The sequence below is a fragment of the Zootoca vivipara genome, chromosome 17 (genome assembly GCF_963506605.1).
Source record: "Zootoca vivipara chromosome 17, rZooViv1.1, whole genome shotgun sequence".
NCBI lineage: Eukaryota > Metazoa > Chordata > Lepidosauria > Squamata > Lacertidae > Zootoca > Zootoca vivipara.
In genome coordinates, this window is record NC_083292.1 from 784,631 (window position 1) to 805,445 (window position 20,815).

The window sequence follows — 20,815 nt, forward strand, 5'->3', positions numbered from 1 at the left end:
GGAATGTTAGGAATGCGAGGCACCAGCCAGCGCATTGCACACGTTTCTCCCCTTTCCCGCGCCCTTGCTTCCTGCCGCACTCCAATTGCCAGGGCATCACATACGAGCGCGTCCATTGAGTCCGTTTTTCCCTGCACGTGAGAGTTTGTCCTTAACTTCTGCACTTAGCCCATTCTTAAACAGAGCGACTGTGGATCCAGTATTCAAGTCCCACCCAAGCTTGTGCACCAACATGGCAAATTTGGACCAGAAATCACGCACTGTCAGGTTCCCCTGGTGCAACTCCAGTACAGTGGTACCTCTACTTACGAATTTAATGCGTTCCGAACGCACATTCGTAAGTCAAAAAAATTGTACGTTGAATCCCATAGGAATGCATTGGGAGAAAAAAATCGTAAGTAGAAGCAACCCTATCTAAAAATTCGAAGTAGAAAAAATCCTATCTAAACTGCATCCAAGATGGCGGACGGAGCTCCATTCGTAAGTAGAAACATTTGTAAGTAGAGTTATTCGTAAGTAAAGGTACCACTGTATTAGTTGGGCTGATATCTCCTCCTCTGCATCACTCTGAAACATTGCATCCATAGCCCCCCAAAACTGCACCAAATTCCTCATGGCTGTGCTTTTGCTGGCAATCAGCGGGTGCACCCAGTCCCTCGCAGGACCCTCTAGGTGTGATATCACAAATGCAAATTTGTCTGCATCAGACACCAAGTCCCATACTTGCAGCTCTAGAGCGTAAGTGACACCTGTCTTGAACCCCTGAGTCTCCCCCTGGAACTTACTCAGGGTCGCCGGTACCTTCCTGGCGGTCTGTGCTGCGTGCTCCGCTTCTTCCGGCTGCTTGGCTTCATCCAGCCTTGCTATGAGATCTGCTACCTGAGCTTGCAAGAGGATGTTCTGGTTCCACAGCTCCTGCAGGCTGGGGCCCCCGCCACTGGCTCCTACCCCTGCCGCAGCTCCCTGTTTCTGGACCACCTGTTCTTCCTCCATTCTTTCAGGCGCTCTCTAGGTTCGTGAGGAGTGTTGAAGGCTTCCGGATTGCTGTAGTGGTGTTGGTTGCTTCCTCACAAATAAGCAGCTCCAAACCCAGTGCTTGGTTTTTACAGGGTTTTATTGTATAGGTACATATGTACAAGACAGAGCATCAAAAAGCATGACTGTACTATTCCGATTCAGAATCTGGAAGCAGCCACTTTCTAGCGTGGGGATTTGGTGGGAGGGGATGTGGTGTGCATGGAGGGAGATGAGAAAAGCAGGGGGTGCGGGGAGCCTTGTATGTGAAGAGGTGTTTGGGCACCCGTTGTTGGTGACAACACAAATAGGGGTGCAAGGCTGTCCCATGCTAGCGCTGCAGCTCCTATGTGCTTCTGCCTGGCACTGCCACCTTCTCCACCTACACCTGCCCTCTTTTTTGCTCTTCAAAATATGGCAACCCTATCTTAATATATATATTTTTCTCACTTACCTGGAGATTTAAGCCCTCCACTTAAATGGAGGGGGGCAGGCAAACATGAAGGGGTCAAGTCAGACCTGGAGATCTGGCTACCCTAACCCATAGCTGTCAAGTTTTCCTTTTCTCGTGAGGAAGCATAAGGGAATTTCCTTTAAAAAGGGGAAAACTTTTTATGCCCTAACCCTGGCAAGTGGTAGGCTGAAGGCACACAACGATGGATCCAGGGATCATCCCCCTTATGTCGTGCTGGGTTTATGGCCCCCACGCCTCTTCATGGGTCAGGCAGCCTTGGCAGCTGCCTGGCCATATCTGGCACTTGCAGATTCTCCCTCTTGTCAAGCTGAAGGGCAGCAGCTCATCTGGGACTGCCCAGTCATTCTATTCCTATGTGCAGAGCCCCCTTCCCAACAGGGAGGAGGCCCCTGCTGAGAGTATGTGTGAGAGTCGATATTGTCAGTCAAAAACAATGATAACCCATGAAATAAAAATGTGGAGACATTTACTTATTTATTTGTGTGTTTATGGAGTTTTCAGAAATAACAGTGTACAAACAACAGAAACAAAGAGCAACAACTGCATGAAGCACACTCTTCCGATGCCTTGAGGGTTCAGAACACGCTGCAGCATAGACATCACAGAGAAATAGATTTTGCCAAGGGACATTTTCGGAAGCCAGAGTCACAGATCGATAAGGCAGCCTCACCACACAGAGACTAGTGTCGTTGCAAATCTATTGATGCTTGGTTCTAATCCTAACCATTTGAATCTCCATACACAGTTCGGAAATTCTGTTAAATTCAGCAAATTTAACCATAGACCTAAGGCTGTAGAACCAAAGCTTCTCTGTTGCCAGCAATCAAGGAGGCAAACCTGAGGCAAAATGGGAAGCATAGAATCAAAGAGTTGGAAAGGCCCCTAAGGGTCATCTACTCCAACCCTGCAGCCTTGGCATTATTAGCACCACACGCTAACCAACTGAGCAATCCAGGTGCTGCTGCCCTGCACCAAAGTATCCCTCACCTGGGATACCTGAGCTCTTGCGACATCTCAAGGAGCACAGGAGATACCATTACTGTAAATGTTGGTGAGATCTCGTGAGATGCTAGTGAGATCTAGCTGGAAGCCAGCAGTGGTGGAGAGGGGCACTGCCGGGGGTGCTGCTTCTTGGGGTCCTGCCTCCTAAGGCTGCTGCCTCAGCCCACCTCATGGATGGGTTATGTGGGAATGTTCAGGGAGGCAGGAGAGGATATATTGTTTATTAATATCCAGAAGAAGAAGAAGAAGAAGAAGAAGAAGAAGAAGAAGAAGAAGAAGAAGAAGAAGAAGAAGAAGAAGTGGAGGTGTTTGGATTTGATTTCCCACTTTATCACTACCCAAAGGAGTCTCAAAGCGGCTAACATTCTCCTTTCCCTTCCTCCCCCACAACAAACACTCTGTGAGGTGAGTGGGGCTGAGACACTTCAAAGAAGTGTGACTAGCCCAAGGTCACCCAGCAGCTGCATGTGGAGGAGCGGAGACGCGAACCCGGTTCACCAGATTACGAGTGTACCGCTCTTAACCACTACAGCACACTAGCTCTCGTTAGTAAGTTCTATAACTTAGCAGAGTTTTAACATTCCCCTTTAAACACACAGCGGGTAGTTGGTTGCAAGCTTGTTTAAGTTACTCAATATACATTCTTGGTAAGGTCCCTTAAAGGTAAAGGACCCCTGGCAGTTAAGTCCAGTTGTGAATAACTCTGGGGTTGCAGCGCTCATCTTGCTTTACTGGCCGAGGGAGCCGACATTTGTCCGCCAACAGTTTTCCCAGGTCATGTAGCCAGCATGACTAAGCCACTTCTGGCAAAACCAGAGCAGTGCACGGAAACACCGTTTACCTTCCTGCTGTAGCAGTACCTATTTATCTACTTGCACTTTGACATGCTTTTGAACTGCTAGGTGGGCAGGAGATGGGACTGAGCAACGGGAGCTCACCCCATCGTGGGGATTCGAACCGCTGACCTTCTGCCACAATCTTATTTAAAGAAATAAAAGCAGCTTACATCATCAGTTCACAGTTGGATCCCCGAAGGGAGACTTAGTTACATATATGTACATGTGAGTCTATCCCATATGGAGATAGTCTCTTTGTCCTCTGTTGGCTGAAACCCAACAGGACATTGCTAGCTAAAAAGCTGCTCCAATGACGAGAGGAAGATGGCTGCATGCCTAGTGCTTTTGTTACTTACACAGGTAAGGTCACGCCCATATCTAGTCACATGCAAGAGGTTTTTTTAGGGGTCCCGCGAAGGCTACGTGGACCCCCGGTACCTCAGGGGGATTACCCTGGGGGAAGTGTACCCGGCGGTGCCCTGGATGCTCTCCTGCGCTCGGGATTTTGTCTGTAAATCCAGAAACAGGATCGGAGCTGTGGGCACGAAGGGGAGGTAATGCAAACCCTGCAACACAAAGTCTCAAGCTTCAGATGAAAGCGGTAAGCTTCCTGAAATAAAAGCCGAATTTCGGAACTATAATTGGGACAATTAAATTTAATCTTTGGATTACCTAATTCGGGAAGGCTGAGGGCGTAAAGAGGGAGTCCGTCCCAGCAGCGGGGAGAAGATGGTGTATGGCGACACGATGCAGGAATGAAAAGAAAGAAACTGTATCCGACTAGCGAGTGCTACACAAAGACCCCAGTAGCTTTGTAACTTTGTATAGAGTACTGGGGCAAGGACCTTCTTGAGACACAATCTTCAAAATTCTAAGTTGGAAAAGAAGTTTCCGTCTGCCCTGCCTGTGGATCTGTGGACCAAGGGGGCAAATTCGTTACTTTGTTGCGCTCCTCCATTTTGGACTATATTAATGTGTACTTCAAACAGGCTAAGGTTAGCAGCTTAAAGATATCTTTTTTTCTGTGGATTTGCTTCTGAGCAACGAGAGGAGTTAAAATCCCCTCGTTGGATATTTTTACATCCTGACAATCCCGTCTTGTTGCTTAAAAGAAATATCGGACTGGGAACGTCTCTCCCTCCCCCCCCCCCGCTTGTATAAATGGAGAGGATTTTTATTTAGCACCAGATTTGTCTCTGGATCCAAGTCTTAAGAACTTTTGCATTTTGGAGGATCTGCCTTGTTGTTTGGTGGAGATATCGGTCTGGAAATAACCCCCTTTCTTGCTCATCTAGACGGGAAGGGGAAATGTGGTGGATGTAATCGTCTCCATTTTGTGCAGCAGACCAGTTCCATTTTGTGCAGTGGTCCCTGGATCTAAGCCGACAAGTGGCTGAAGCTAAAACTGGAACTTTCTCTATAACTGGTGGAGATCATCTGAACTGCAGCATAAAATACTGTATTTTTCTTCCAGCACTGGGCTGACACCCGGTGGCCAGAAGAAGAATTACAACTGTAGCACAGCTATTTTGAACTTAATTTGTGTGGCTATAAGAGTTAGTCCACCAGATTTAGACCATCTCAGACCTTTTGAATATTTTCTTTAAAGCTGGTATCCTGGGTCTAATTTCCTTTACCTACCTACCTATTTATCTATCCAATTACTTACCCCCTACCCCATTCCCCCCACCCTATCCCCCTTTTTCTTTTTTCTCTTTTATACAGGTATACAGAAGGGCGGGAACGGCGAAGAAAGGAACCACGGGGCTACCAGAGAGATGCTTGTCGAGACAGGAGAACGGGAAAGAAGGGAAAGAAATAAAAGACTATGACAATCTAATGGCAGAAAATAGAAAAGAATTCAAACAAAATGAACAATATATTGACAAAAAATTGACGGAGGTACAAGAGATGCTTGATAAAAAAATTGAAGGACTAGTAGGAGAAGTCAAAGACCTTTCTGTAAGGTCCAAAATGATGGAAGATTCATTAAAGAAAACTTAGAAAAATCTTAAAGAGGCAAAGAAAGAGACTGAAAAAATGAAAGATGAAATGTCAGATATTAACAAACTTCAGGAAGAATTGCTGGACAACATTGCAATGTTAGAAATGAGGCAAAAGCAATTAAATTTGAAATTTAGAGGTATCCCAGAGGAGGTCAATGAAGATATAAGAATGAAATTCGTAACTAATTTGGCGACCTGGCTGGAGCTGAAGGAAGAAGAGGTGGACAATAAAATAGGAAACGCTTTCAGAATAAAAGTCAGGTCAGCCAAAGTAAAGGCCAAGAAATTACCAGGTGATAGTCTGGTCATGTTCAATTCAATGGATATGAAAAACACGATTTTATGAATGAGTTATGGTAACAATTTACGTATTGATGGGAAGACAATCATCGTTTTTAAAGAGATCCCAACAAGATTCTTAAAAAAGAGGGATATATATAAAGAACTAGCGGGATTATTGAAGAAGAATGGGATCCCCTACAGATGGGAATATCCTCAAGGAATTGCTTTCTACTACAAAAACAAAAGATTTATGCTGACTAATTTCTCATGAACTGGACAAGTTTGCCAGGAAATATGATAAATTCATGGGGAAAATAGATCAGACGAGACCAGCCCTAGAACAAGAAGAGAAAGAGACAAAAGACGGACCAGACGAAGAGGAAGAAGGAGAAGAGGAGGAAGTTCAACCAGAGAGTGACAACGAACCCCAATCTTAAATTATATAAAGTGTAATTAAATTCTTATTATTGAGATGACATTGAAAGTTTTATCATGGAATGTAAATGGTCTTAATGACAAAAATAAACGAAATAAAATTGAACATATTTTGAAAAAACGAAATCTGTTTATATTTATAATTTGTTTGCAGGAAACCCATATTGTAAAAAAACATAGAAGAATTTTGGTAAATAAAAGATTGGGGAATGAATTTGTGGCGTCAGATGTAAATAAGAAGTGGGGAGTTGTGATGTATATCAAGGAGAAATATGAATCCAAGGTATTATACAAAGATGAGGAAGGAAGGATACTGATAGTTCAAGTTACTTTGCAAGGGAAAAGAATTGTATTAGTTGGTATATATGCCCCAAATGAGAGAAAAGCCTAATTCTATTCAAAAATTAAAGGAGAGAATAATGGATTATTTGGATGCAAAACATCCTTCTGGGAGATTGCAATGGAGTTGATATGCCAGAATTAGATAGATCAGTGAAAAGAAGGGATAAATATGAAGGCAAGTTACCAAAAACCTTTTTTTGACTTGGTGGATATCACAGGCTTAACAGACATTTTGTCAGGAGTATGGGCAGGAGTCAGGCTCTGGGGCCTGTAGTGCTTTGCAGGACTGGGGCATGCCTCAACTTGTGCTGGAGAAGCAAGGCGTGGCCACACAGGTGAAGTCCTCAGCTTGTGCTGGAGAGGCAAGGAGTAATCACCCAGGTGAGGCCACTTGAGATCTCACTGCACCTGGTGGCAGGAGCTGGGAGGGATAAAAGCCCAGCATTTCCCTCCAGCTCTTTGCCACAGCAACGCTATCCCTGCCTGGTTGCATCTGGCCTCCTGTTCCTTGGACCCTTGCCTTGTTGCTGCTGTGCTTCTTGGACCCCTGCCTCGCCTTCGCCTTGCTCCTGCCCCGTGGACCTTCGCCTTGCTTCTTGTTCCTGGATCCTTCGCCTTGCTCCTTGCTCCTTGGACCCTTGCTTCGCCTTCGCCTTGCTCTTGCCCCGTGGACCTTCACCTTGCTTCTTGTTCCTGGACCCTCGCTTTGCCTTCGCCTTGCTTCATGCCCCGTGGACCTTCGCCTCTGCCTTCAACCCTGCTTCTTCACCACCATCTTGCCTCTGGTCCTGACGCCCGCCGACCGGACCGTGACAGTTTGCTGTGGCCAAACCTCGTCCCGGCCAGGGTGCAAGATGGACGGAGCCCGGCCTATGGACCTCACCGCTGTGCTACAGAGCCTCCACACACAGGTAGCTACACTCCAGGGGGAGGTTCGAGCACTCCGAGCGGCCCCTGCTGCAGCCCCAGCCCGACGGGCTCCCCCCGTCCCATCGCCAGAGAGGTTTGGGGGAGAGCGTGGTGCCCTGCGGGGTTTTGTAAATCAGTGTCGGTTGTTGTTCGCCACCTGTGCTGCGGACTTTCCAACTCAACGGAGCCAGGTGTGCTTTATGGTGGGTCTGCTCACGGGCCCGGCCCTTGCTTGGGTTACACCATACCTTGAGGCCGATGACCCTCTGCTGGGGCATTTGGACAATTTCATTGCCGCCCTGGAAGGCATGTTCGGGGAGCCGAATCGTGTCCAAACGGCTGAGATGGCCCTGCAAAAACTCCGGCAGGGGGCCCGCCCGGTTGCTGAATATGCCGCCGAGTTCCAGCGCAGGGCTGTGGACACTCAGTGGAATGAGGCAGCCCGCCGGTTTCATTTTCGTCAGGGACTGCGCTCCCGCATAAAGGACGAACTGGCACGGGTGACCTCCCCGGCAGCCCTGACAGACTTTATCACGTTGTGTATTAATATTGACACCCGCCTGTCGGAGAGGGATTCCGAACGCAGGTCAAGGGACCCTCCGGGGGCTAGCGCTGCGGTGGAGCTGGAAGAGGAGCCCATGCAACTAGGCGCAGCCCGCCGTTCCCTCTCTAGCCAAGAGAAGAGTCGGAGGCGGACCCTGGGACTATGCTTGTATTGTGGGGAAAGGGGCCATTTTGCTGCAGAATGCCCGGCAAAGAGGTCTGCGTCGGGAAACGCCAGGCCCCGGCTGAACTAGGAGGGGTTCAGCCGGGACCCAGTCTTCATGCCCCTCACTTCCTGCTCCCTGTTTGCTTCCTCCTCCCCCAGGGGGGCATGCTGACCCTGGAGGCAATGATCGATTCTGGGGCCTCTGGCATTTTCATGGACATAAAGTTCGCCAAAAAATACCAAGTCCCGTCAGTGGCGAAAGCCTCGCCTGTTCCCATGGTTGGGTTGGATGGAACTCCCCTCGCTTCCGGCCCCATTACCAATGAGACTTGCCCGCTGGCCATGTTAGTGGCGCCCCGACATCAGGAACTATTAGTCTTCGACCTGGTCCAGACGCCTCATTTCCCGGTGGTCCTGGGTAGTCCCTGGTTGATCCGGCATGATCCCACCATTTCATGGGCGCGACGGACGCTGTCTTTTTCATCACCCTTCTGCCAAGACGTTTGCGCTCAACCTCCAGTGCTACCCCCATTGCCGCCACCAGCGCCGGCGACGTCTCACCAGCTGACCCTTACTTCTTCCACCTTACAGGGGACTGTCCCTGGAGGAACAGGGTCTCCGGATGTCCAGCCAGTCCCGGAGCCCTACCGGGACCTGGTGGATGTGTTTGAGAAGAAAGGGGCCAAAACTTTGCCTCCCCATCAGGCTTATGATTGCCCTATTGATCTGCAGCCGGGAGCAGAGATCCCCTTTGGCCGCATTTATGCCTTGTCTGCTCCTGAACTTGGGGCCCTCCGAGAGTACCTGGACGATAATCTGGCCAGGGGGTTCATTCGCCCCTCTACTTCCCCTGCTGGGGGCCCCATCTTCTTCGTCAAGAAGAAGGATGGTGGGTTGCGTCCGTGCATCGATTACCAGAAGCTGAACGAGGTGACCATCAAGAATCGCTACCCTCTACCCTTAATTCCAGAATTGTTTGAGCGGCTGCAGGGCGCCAAGGTCTTTACGAAATTAGATTTACGTGGGGCATACAACCTTGTTGGGATCCGGAAAGGAGACGAGTGGAAGACCGCGTTCCGGACTCGGTACGGTCATTTTGAGTACCGGGTCATGCCTTTCGGACTGTGTAACGCGCCAGCTACGTTCCAACACTTTGTGAATGACGTCCTGCGCGACTTGCTAGATCGGTTTGTAGTCGCATATTTGGATGACATCTTGATTTTCTCCGCATCCCTAGAGGAGCACCACCAGCATGTCCGCCTGGTCCTGCAGCGACTTCGGCAGCACAGGCTGTACACCAAGCTGGAGAAGTGCGCCTTTCACCAGGAGCGCATGGAGTTCCTGGGATACATCATCTCTCCTACAGGTCTCCAGATGGATCCCAGAAAGGTGCAGGCAGTACTGGATTGGGGTCCTCCCAAAGACATTAAGGGGGTCCAACGGTTCATTGGGTTTGCCAATTTCTATCGCCGCTTCATTCGGGGCTTTTCACACGTGGTTGCTCCCATTTGCGCCCTGGTCCGAAAGGATGCAACGTTCCAGTGGACACCGGCTGCACAAGAGGCTTTTGAATTCTTGAAGGAGGCTTTTACATCTGCTCCCATTCTGGCCCATCCAGACACCCAGCTCCCTTTTGTGCTCGAGGCGGATGCCTCAGATAGGGCAATCGGGGCCGTGTTATCGCAACGTCAGGGGGCACAGAAGTTGCTTCCTCCCTGTGCCTTCTTTTCCCGTCAACTCACGCCTGCGGGACGAAACTATGATATTTGGGATCAGGAACTCCTTGCAATTAGAGTGGCGTTCGAGGAATGGCGCCACCTGCTGGAAGGGGCTCTGCATCCAGTTCAGGTCCTCACAGATCATCGGAACCTTGAGCATTTTCAGGCCATGAAATGCCTAAAGCCACGCCAAGCACGTTGGGCCTTGTTCTTCACACGCTTTAATTTCCAGATCGCCTACCGCCCCGCGGCTCAGAATGGGAAAGCGGACGCGCTTTCCCGTAGGGACTCGGACTCCGGGGATGATGCTTCGGAGCCGGCACCCATGTTGTCCCCGGCCAATTTTCTCCACGGAACTTGGGAGCAGGATTTTCAGGCGCAGGTTCGTCTGGCGAGCCGTCAGGACCCGTTCACTAAAGACTGGTTGGATACCGACCCAGTGCCTTCAGGGCCGGGGGGTGCGCCGCTTGAGGTTCGGGATGGGTGCACGTACCACCGCGGCCGGCTCTACATTCCGGAGGGGCCGCTCCACTCAGGTTTTGGAACAGTGCCATGACGCACGGACCGCTGGACACGGGGGATACGCGAAGACCCTGCGGTTGCTGACCTGCGCATTCTGGTGGCCAAGGGTTCGGGCAGACATTAAACGATATGTACGGTCCTGTGAGACTTGTGCCCGAACCAAGGTCCCACGGCAGAGGCCTCTGGGGCTTCTTCAGCCGTTACCCACCCCCCACAGGCCATGGTCAACGCTTTCCATGGACTTCATCATGGACCTCCCTGCGTCCAAAGGACATTCAGTTATTCTGGTAGTCGTGGATTCGCTCACCAAGATGGCACATTTCATCCCGACTCGAACCCTTCCCACTGCCCCACAGACGGCCCACTTGTTCCTTGAGCATGTGTTTCAGCTACATGGGCTACCGGACGCAGTGATCTCTGACAGAGGCCCCCAGTTCACATCCCGGTTCTGGGCGGCCTTCCTTAAAGAACTGGGTATCGAGAGACTCCTCTCTTCTGCGTACCACCCTCAGACAGACGGTCAGACAGAAAGGGTTAATCAAGTTCTTGAGCAATACCTCCGCTGCTTCCTGAGATACCATCAGGACGACTGGTTGGACCTACTTCCACTGGCTAAGTTTGCCTATAATAACTCCTGCCATGCCTCCACAGGGCAGAGCCCTTTCTATGCCAACTTTGGGTACCATCCACGCAATCACCCCTGCACCCCCGCGGCGTCCCTCGTGCCTTCCGCCAATGATCGGGTCTCCCACATCCAGGAGACACAAGCCGACCTGGTGCAGCACCTAGAGAGAGCCAAGGCAGACTACAAGTTGCAAGCAGATCGGAGGCGACAGCAAGGGCCTGCGTTCCAAGTCGGAGACAAGGTCTGGCTGTCCCTGGAACACCATCGCACGAAACGTCCTTCGGCTAAGCTGGACTACAAGTACCAGGGACCTTTCACCATTCTGCAGCAGGTCAACCCGGTCGCCTACAAGTTGGAACTTCCCCCCTCTCTGAAAATCCACCCCGTGTTCCATGTCTCCCTGCTGAAACCTTTCCACTCGGATCACTTTCCAGGCCGCACTACCCCACCACCACCACTGGTCCAGGTCGATGGCCATGAGGAGTTTGAGGTTGCCCAGGTCTTGGACTCAAGGCGGTTTCGGGGAAAGCTCTAATACCTAATCGACTGGGTGGGCTACGGGCCGGAGGAGCGATCTTGGGAACCAGCTGACTTCGTGCACGCACCCGCCAAGGTTCGGGCCTTCCATCGGAAGTTCCCAAATAAGCCTCGGCCATGACCGGGGGTGGAATCCCGTTTTCCTATGGGGGGGAGTACTGTCAGGAGTATGGGCAGGAGTCAGGCTCTGGGGCCTGTAGTGCTTTGCAGGACTGGGGCATGCCTCAACTTGTGCTGGAGAAGCAAGGCGTGGCCACACAGGTGAAGTCCTCAGCTTGTGCTGGAGAGGCAAGGAGTAATCACCCAGGTGAGGCCACTTGAGATCTCACTGCACCTGGTGGCAGGAGCTGGGAGGGATAAAAGCCCAGCATTTCCCTTCAGCTCTATGCCACAGCAACGCTATCCCTACCTGGTTGCATCTGGCCTCCTGTTCCTTGGACCCTTGCCTTGTTGCTGCTGTGCTTCTTGGACCCCTGCCTCGCCTTCGCCTTGCTCCTGCCCCGTGGACCTTCGCCTTGCTTCTTGTTCCTGGACCCTCGCTTTGCCTTCGCCTTGCTTCGTGCCCCGTGGACCTTCGCCTCTGCCTTTGACCCTGCTTCTTCACCACCATCTTGCCTCTGGTCCTGACGCCCGCCGACCGGACCGTGACACATTTGGAGATTCAAAAATCCAACAGTTAAACAATTCACATTCTTCATGGAGGAATTTGGACGGGTGGCGGGATTTAAAATTAACAAGACAAAGACAAAAATACTTGTGAAAAACATGCCCAGAGAGGAGAGTGAAGAGTTGGAAAAGAAAATTGGAATTGCGGTAACAAAAAAAGTGAAGTATTTAGGCATTTGGCTGACAGAATTTATTTAAATTTATTTAAAGATAATTATGAAAATACCTGGAAAGAAATTTAAAAAGATTTGGAAAATTGTTGTTGTTGTTGTTGTTTAGTCGTGTCCGACCCTTTGTGACCCCATGGACCATAGCACGCCAGGCACTCCTGTCTTGCACTGCCTCCCACAGTTTGGTCAAACTCATGTTCGTAGCTTTGAGATTGGAAAGGTTTAAAATTCTCATTTATGGGAAGAATTTCCGTGATCAAAATGAATGTTCTCCCTAGGATGTTGCTTCTTTTTCAGAATATCCCAATAATAAAAGGAATTGGACAATTTAAGGATCGGCAAAAAATATTATCGAGATTTGTTTGGCTAGGGAAGAAACCAAGGATCAAATTAGGGATTATATTACGAAGCTTCCTGCCTCTGTTGGCTTAAAGATTGGATTTTGTTAGAAAATACGGACATTCTAGATCTAGAAGGATATCAAAATAGATTTGGGTGGCACGCCTAGAAAATACAGACATTCTAGATCTAGAAGGATATCAAAATAGATTTGGGTGGCACGCCTACCTATGGCATGAAAAGGTGAAAGCACACAGAAGTTTTTCTAACCATGTATTCAGAAGGTCAATTTATGAAGTGTGGGAACGAAGTAAAGCCTTATTAGAGAAGAAAATGCCGTGGTGGGTTTCCCCGGTCAACATGTTGTCAATACAAAAACTTAATATGGAAGGGAAGAAATCATTGTCAAAACAAAAGCAGAGTATAAATTAAAAACGTATGAACAAATTCAGGATCGATTGGCAGGATGGTTACAATATCATCAAACAAATGATTTGTTTAATAAAGATAAAAGAAATATGGGCTTTGAAGAAATCTAAATTCCAAATTGAATTGCTAGGAAGTAATCAAAAATTGCTGTCAAAATGTATAAATTATTTTAGATTGGTGCACTATGGATGAGGCGGTGAAAGAATCAATGATTAAATGGGCCATTGATTTTGGGCACAATATAGAATTTGATGCATGGACAAAATTATGGAAGGAGAATTTAAAATTTACGGCTTGTACAGTTTTAAAAGAAAATGTTATGAAAATGGTTTATCGTTGGTACTTGACACCTGTAAAGTTAGCGAAAATGTATAGATTACAAAATAAGGCATGCTGGAAGTGTAAAACATAAAATGGTGAATTTTTCCACATGTGGTAGGGGTGTACTAAGATTAAAATATTTTGGGAATCGGTGTATAATGAATTAAAAAGGATATTTAGGTACACTTTCCCCCAAAAAACCTGAAGCCTTCTTATTGGGGCTGATGGATAAAGAGATTGCAAAATCAGACCAAAGGTTCTTCATGTATGCCACTGTGGCGGCCAGAACACTAATTGCCCCAAAGTAGAAATCACAAGAGATACCTTCAATACCAGAGTGGCAAACGAATCATAGAATCATAGAGTTGGAAGAGACCACAAGGGCCATCCAGTCCAACCCAATGCCAAGCAGGAAACACCATCAAAGCATTCTTGACATATGGCTGTCAAGCCTCTGCTTAAAGACCTCCAAAGAAGGAGACTCCACCACACTCCTTGGTAGCAAATTCCACTTGATTTTATGGAAATGGCCAAACTGACCCACAGAATCTGGGACCAGGATGATGAGAAATTTCATAAAGAGTGGGGTAAATTTGTAGACTATGCTAAAGATAATTATAAAGGAATGAAAGCACTAGCGGCTATGAGATAAATCCTATATCTTTGTTTTTAAGTAAAATTGGACAATACACGAGAAGATTGAATTAATTTACCTGCTGGGGGAGGAGGGAAGTCAGAGCTGGGGAAAGCTATATAGTGTATAGTTGTCAATTATGAATTGTATAAATTGTTAAAATTTGAAAAAGAAATCAATAAAAAAAATTGGTCAAAGAAGAAGTTTTTGACTGGCTGGAACAAACATCCCCTTTGCATGTCCACTCTAGGCAAACAAGGAATGTTGTACTTGACTGCTACTTATGTATCACATCCCACAGGTCAGACCTGACGGTGGTCTAATCTTTGCCTGTGACATCAGAGCAGTCAAGCCAATGGGAGCCTGGCTAATGTGATGCCATCTCAGTGTGTCAAAGAAGCAGCTTTAGAGGAAAGAGGACCAGGAGGCTGTGTGGGGTGGGCAGGGCTGGCTGTTTGCTGGCTGTTTGCAGAAATGCCATGGGGAAAGGAGGCGACTGTGGAACTGCTTCAGTGGGCAGGGGGAAAGCCCATTGCATGAGAAGTGGGGTGGGGGCAGGCAGGGGCTCTTGCTTTTTGCAAAAGGAGCTGAGCTGGAGGTAGGCAAAGGGCAGGTGGCGATGGACAGCTCTCCCAGCCCAGCCTGCTGAGATATGTATATGTGTCTCTAGGTATGTACACAAATACCCCCCCCCGGCTGATAAGGTTTATGGCAACAGTGCCAAATATTATTGTGCCAATTCAATGCCTTGATGCACCCCATAATCCTCACCCCATCCCCACATTGGATGGCATCACACAACTGGGATTTTGTAGAATGATAGCAATAACAACAATAATCTTAAATCAGAAGAATTTTTGGCAAGCAAATCCACACATTCCAGCACCAAAGGGCCACCTTCTGTGGCAGCTCCTTCCTTGGCAGGCCTCACCTGCTCCTTGTGCCCCCCCCCCCGCTGTTCCCTGAGTCCCAGCACCCCACATTCTGTCTTTAAGGTGCACTTGCGCTTCATGGATGAATTAAGTCATCCTCTCTTTGGTTATGTGCCTCATCCCTGAGAGGAGCTGTGAAATCTCAGCTGCGTTTCCCCTCTCCTGCGCATGAGACGGCATCTTCTCCCAGGCCTCTCTCCCGGCATCTGTCTTGTGCGCAGAGTGGGGAATGTGCCCATGAGCTGAGCTAGGCAAAGCAATTGCATGACATGCTCCATCATGTAGGACCAAATCAGGCGCTCCCTCCATAAATCCACAGCCAAATCACTTTGTTGCCACATACAAATCTCACACTGGGTGCAGCTAAAGGAGGAGATAATCAGGCGGTGGCTGAGATGTTTATCACAAATGGTTACAGGCTTCTCTGCCGTTAGCAAAAGCAGGTGGTGGGTGCGCACAGGAGTAGCACAGAGCCTGTGGCAGTTTCAGATCATAGAACCACCAGATACCTGCCAGGTGAGTGCCAATACAAATGTGAGATCCTCTCTCCCTTGAGCAGCCTCTTGGCTCTCTCTCCACCCTTGTTTGTTCCCATTCCTTCCTGCCAGCAACAGTGCATGGATCCTCTAGCAAGAGGTTTCCTCGTAGATGCTCTCTTCCTCGCCCCCCCCTCACCTTTTCCTTGAGTGCCCCTGCACCAGCCTGCTCTCAGACTGGTGAGAAAAAGAATCACTCCCTCCTAGGGAATGCTGGGCAAAATGTAGGGACTGCCTTCCTGGGAATAGGGGTGACATGCTGCTCTCCCCACTGCTCCCCTTCCATCCCTCATTGCTGGGGGCGGGGGCTGGGGCTGGAGGGGAAATGGAAGGCAAGAGCGGAAGGTTAGGGATATATGTGCATGTGGGAAAGAGTGGGGGAGAGGGAGAGAATTAAAATGGTAGAAAGCGTATCTGTATGCTTTTGCTTGATTGCTTTCCCTTCCCCAGCCTGGTGCCCTCCACCTAGCAACAGCATCTCCCATCAGATGCAACCAGCAAAGTCAATGGTCAGGGGTGAGGGGAGCTGAAGTCCAGCGTCATGCCAGATAGCCCCCAATTAGGGGAGGCAGTGGCTGGCACCAGAAATAGTCTTTGCCCTTCAAACCAATCCCTTCACTGATCATGCAGTGAGGTTGACACCAGGGAGCAGTTAAGGGCCTCACATCATGCGCCCCACAGAGTCACACACAAAACCCACAGACAGAACAGTCAAATGTGTGAAATGTCCTCTCTTTCACACATTCTTTCCCTGTGAACAAAACCTTGATCACACTTCCACCAAAATAGGACTGGATTCAAATGATAGGCGTTGTCAAAAGTTGAGAATGGAGGACAACTTCTAAAGCGCATTCCTGGACTCCTAAGCTCCCAGCCAGGGTGGCCATGTATCTACTGCACTGACTCTGAAGGCCAGTTTTGTGTGCAGGTGGGGGGGATGAGGAAAGCACTGCTGCTGCTGCTGTGCACATGGGCTGTTTGTGGGCTTCCTGCAAAGAGAATGCTGGACGAGGTGGGCCCCCTTTGGCCTGATCCAGCTGCTGCAGGGCTCATCGGAGGTGAGGGAGGCCCTTGGCTTCATGCCTTTGGCCTGACCCAGCCTCAGGATTCTCCTTATGCTCTTCACTGATCACAACTGGAATCCAAGTGGCCGTGAAGCTGAGACCTGCTGCCCCTGGCGGAGCCTCAGAGGGCTTGTCTGCTCTGTCTTACCCCACAGATATTGACACCTACAGCTTGGATGGAGGAAGAGAAGGAAAGTGTTTGACATGGGCTGGTTGGGCTGCTGCTCTGTGCTGCATGAGTTTCCATAACCTCAGCTGGCTCCGTCTCTCCCACCCCCCAACAAAATGCCCCAGGTGTTTGGAACTCTGAAGTAGTGAGTTTCCCAAAGACCCTTGGAGCTGTACTTCTGTCTGCCACCCTGCAGATGACATTGCTTGCCCATGGCTCATTTCACCAGAGAGACAAGATGGAATCACCCATCACTAAGAAAAAGTATTATGGCAAACTGTCAGATCCTTCTTGGACTATCTCTGGGGAAGATAGTTAACCTCCTTCAGAAAAAGAACGTGTCCCACTACCACTACCAATGATGAGAGACGATGGCAGTGTCAGACTAGGACCTTAGGAGACAGGGGTTCAAATCCCCACTCAGCCAGGAAGCTCACTGGGTGGCCTTGGGGCCAGCCCCTGCCTCTCAGCCTAACCTACTTCAAAGGGTGGTTGGGGTGGTGTTAGATGAGAGGGGATCTATGTATGCCATGTTGTGCTCCTTGGAGGTGAGATATAAACACAAAAAGAAATAATAGCACAAATAGGAAGTTCTGGCTGACACTTTTCCTAAGCCTGCCTCTTGGTAGTGGGAAACCCCTGCTTCTAATTCTGCAGCAGTGGCTTAAGGGGAACCCCCCTCTGCCTCTTGCATCTGATCTGAGATCCGGGAAAAGGCTTCTAGGACAGGGAGTGCCCCTCTTACAGCTGCACACGAGTAAGCTGCCCCTTTTCTCTGTTCTTGATCAGAAGAGCAGCCTTAATAAATTCCACAGAAAGGGGGAACAAGCCTGGTTTCCTTAAAAGTGATGTTATCCATAATTATCTATGACACAACATGCTACATATTAGTTATTTTTCCCTTAGCAGATGATCAGAGCACAGCCAAGCATTGCAGCCCAGGTAATTGAATGTCTTTTTTAAACAATGTGCCAAGTGATCGTCTCCTGACAACTTCCAGGACGAATCCCTCCCAGGTATCATTGGGAACCTTGTTTTCCAAAAAGAGGAAGACTGAACGGTTGAGTGTCTCCAAGGCAGACTTGGAGCCCAGCTGGACTACAACTCCCATCCGCCACAGTGAGCACGACCAGGCTCCCATCATATGTCCCTGCTAGCAGTGGGGCTGATGGGAGTTGCAGTCCTAAAATATGGAGGGCACAAAGTTGGCCTGGACTGCTCACCTGTGATGGGTGTTCACTCCCTGTGCCTGGAGTTGGGGGGCTGGGGGTCCATCTGCAGTGGCTCCATGGGATGGGCATCATTCTGATGTGGAGTAAGGGTGCTGTTTATATCACCCACTATGAAGAACACACAGTACTTGAGTCGGTAGCTTTGAAGCCCACAGATGTTTCCAATGGTGCCCACAGTCTACCCTCCTTGCTGAAGAGGTACAACCTACAGCAGCAGCCTAGGAAGAGCGAGGACTTTGCAGGGCCCATGGCAGCTCACCTGTGCCCAAAGCCGAGGATCCCTGATTGCAGGGGATGCCACCGAGGGCTGTTCCAACTAGGGGGAACGGTGAAATGGAGTCCCCAGTGTTATTGCAGCCATGGAGAAAGCCAGAACATTTTGACACTTAGAACCAGGCCCCAGCAAAACCAAAAACAAGTCAACAAAGTTAGCAACTGAGAGGGAGTGTTTGAATCCTGCTTGTGGGTTTCCTGTGAGAAATCTGGTGAGCCACTGTGAGAAGAGGATGCTGGACTAGAAGGGCAACTCACCCCACTTGCTATTCATGGTATTCAGAAGCACCACTGTCCCCATTGCTCAGGGAGACCCTGCTTCCTTCTGGGCTGGGCTTGTGTGTGGAGGCATATTTTATGAGTGACATCTTCTCATGAAACTGAAGTTCCACTTTTATTCTGCCCACCATCAATGTGTGCCCTTTGTCACAAACAACTTTTCTGGATTCTTCCTTGCATTTGCCTTCTGTCAGTGAGAGACCAGATGTCTCGGGGGCTCTGGCTGGATATGTCACACGACCCCCTCCTCTGCACGTGGGCACGCTGGGCTGTATCCAAAGGGCAGTGTGGCTTGTGGAAGGGAGGAGCTTCAAAATGAGTTGTTATGGTGTGGGAGAGCAAAGCTAGAAATCTGGCTACCTTTCAGAAATGGATCCTGACACTAGAAAGTCCAGAGAATAGGTGGGTGAGTAGCTCAGCTCCTTGCACCAGGAGAAAGCTAATGTAGGTCTTCTCCCCTGAAGAAAAATGATTGAATTTACAAGCCCTGGTATGCAGAGTTTGTTGAAGGGTATACGTCACTTCCTGAAGGCGTCAGTGTTTGTTGATAATCCATTATCCAGGAACTGTTCTCAGTCCCATAATCCCCAACTAATAGCTAGTAACAAGAACTAAACCAACCATGCAACAATGTTTAGTCAGTCAACACATGAAATACTGCCCCGTCTGTAGTTTCAGCTTTCCTTGGCTCCCCCAAGCCACACTTGCAGCTGGAGCCAGGACTCGGAGGGCCCACCCACTGTCACCCCAACCTCCTTCCCTCTTCCTCCTCCTCTATCTTCAGGACACACAGCTGAAGACCATTGCTCCACTAGATTGGTATTGATAGCTCACCCTCCCCCCCAAGAGATTCCCAAAATTTAAGGGCTTCTTGGTTTTGTATAGTTGTCATGTCCTCTCCTGGAATGATCATGTTGCAGTGCCCTGGCCCTACTCCCAGAGCAGCCTTTCCTGAGAAGAGGGAACAGATCCTCCTTTCTTTAACTGATAGGTCAGGACAAGCAAGAATCTCTCCCCACCCCCTGCCCATGCCACGCCCCACAGAGTTGCCTGGGCAGTTGGGGGGGGAGAGAACCCCATCTTCTTGTTCAACTGCCTGTTCAACGCATCCTCCGCAGCTCAGCAGGAAAGCCTGGCAAACTGAGCTCAGAGGCCTTACCCTGGAAGGATAAGCCATCTTCCTCCATCGTGGCTGTTGCCATCCTTGCAGGGAGAGTGCTGGCTCCTCCTGGACTTCCAAGAGGGTGCAAAGGGCTCCAAAAGCCATGACTTGTATAAAGAATCCCTTCCATTCTCTGCAGAACTACTGGCTCAGTAGCACAGCTGCTTTGCATGCAGAAGGTCCCAGTTTCAAAGCCTTTTCCAGCTCCTGCAGGTAACACCACTGACTAGGTGGACCAATGGCCTGGCGTGGTGTATGCAGCTCCTTAAGACCCAAAGGGAGAGATGGGATTTCATTTTTAAAAAATTATGATTTTCAATTTTATACATTTCAATAATTTTACAATCATTTTTACATTTCAAAACTTGACTTCCTTCCCCCTCTTTCTGCAGTTCTTTAAATTTATTTTCAATATATTCTGCATATCCAAATTAACTTAATTTGCTCATTTATTCATCTACTTTAAATATATACAGTACTCTGATAAAACTGCAGGTTATTACAATAATCCTTTCAATGTTCTTATCTGTTTACAGTTAGTTTGTAAATATTCAATAAACTATTTCCATCTATAAATGTTTTTTATTCCTTTTTTACCTTTTTAAATACTTTGTGGTGGGGTGGGTGGGAGGGATGTTTAGTCGGGTTTGGGAAATTGTTTAATTTTGGCACATTTGTAATTTTTATTGTTTTTGGTTTTTATTGTTTTACTGTGTTTTTTGTGTGTGTTTATATAGGTTTTATTTTGTTCTTAGGGGGAGGGGTCAGGGCTGCCTTGGAGTGGGTCCCAGCCAACAAAATGGCTGGGGCAGGTTCCACCGGGGTGGGGTGTGTGTGTGTGCACTGGGACAACTGATCTCGGTGATCACGGGTAGGAGGAGGAGTTACGCTAAGACCAGACCATGTCATTACCGAGGAGGCAGGCTTAGTCGTTGTCTGAGGACTATCCCTGCCTCTGGGTCTGGTCCTGACTGGATGAATACTGGAATCAGCAAGGGATACCCACATGACCTGAAGTTGGGCAATAAGGGCAGTACAGGATTCCTTCTGGTGTACCGACCTCCCCGCTGTACCAAGGATTCCCTGCCTGAGCTGCTTCAGGTCGTGGCGGATGTTCTCAGAGCATGAACACAGCGACAACCCTTATAGCATGGTCCAGTGTGGCTTCCTTGCACAAATGTTGAAAATGGACCACAC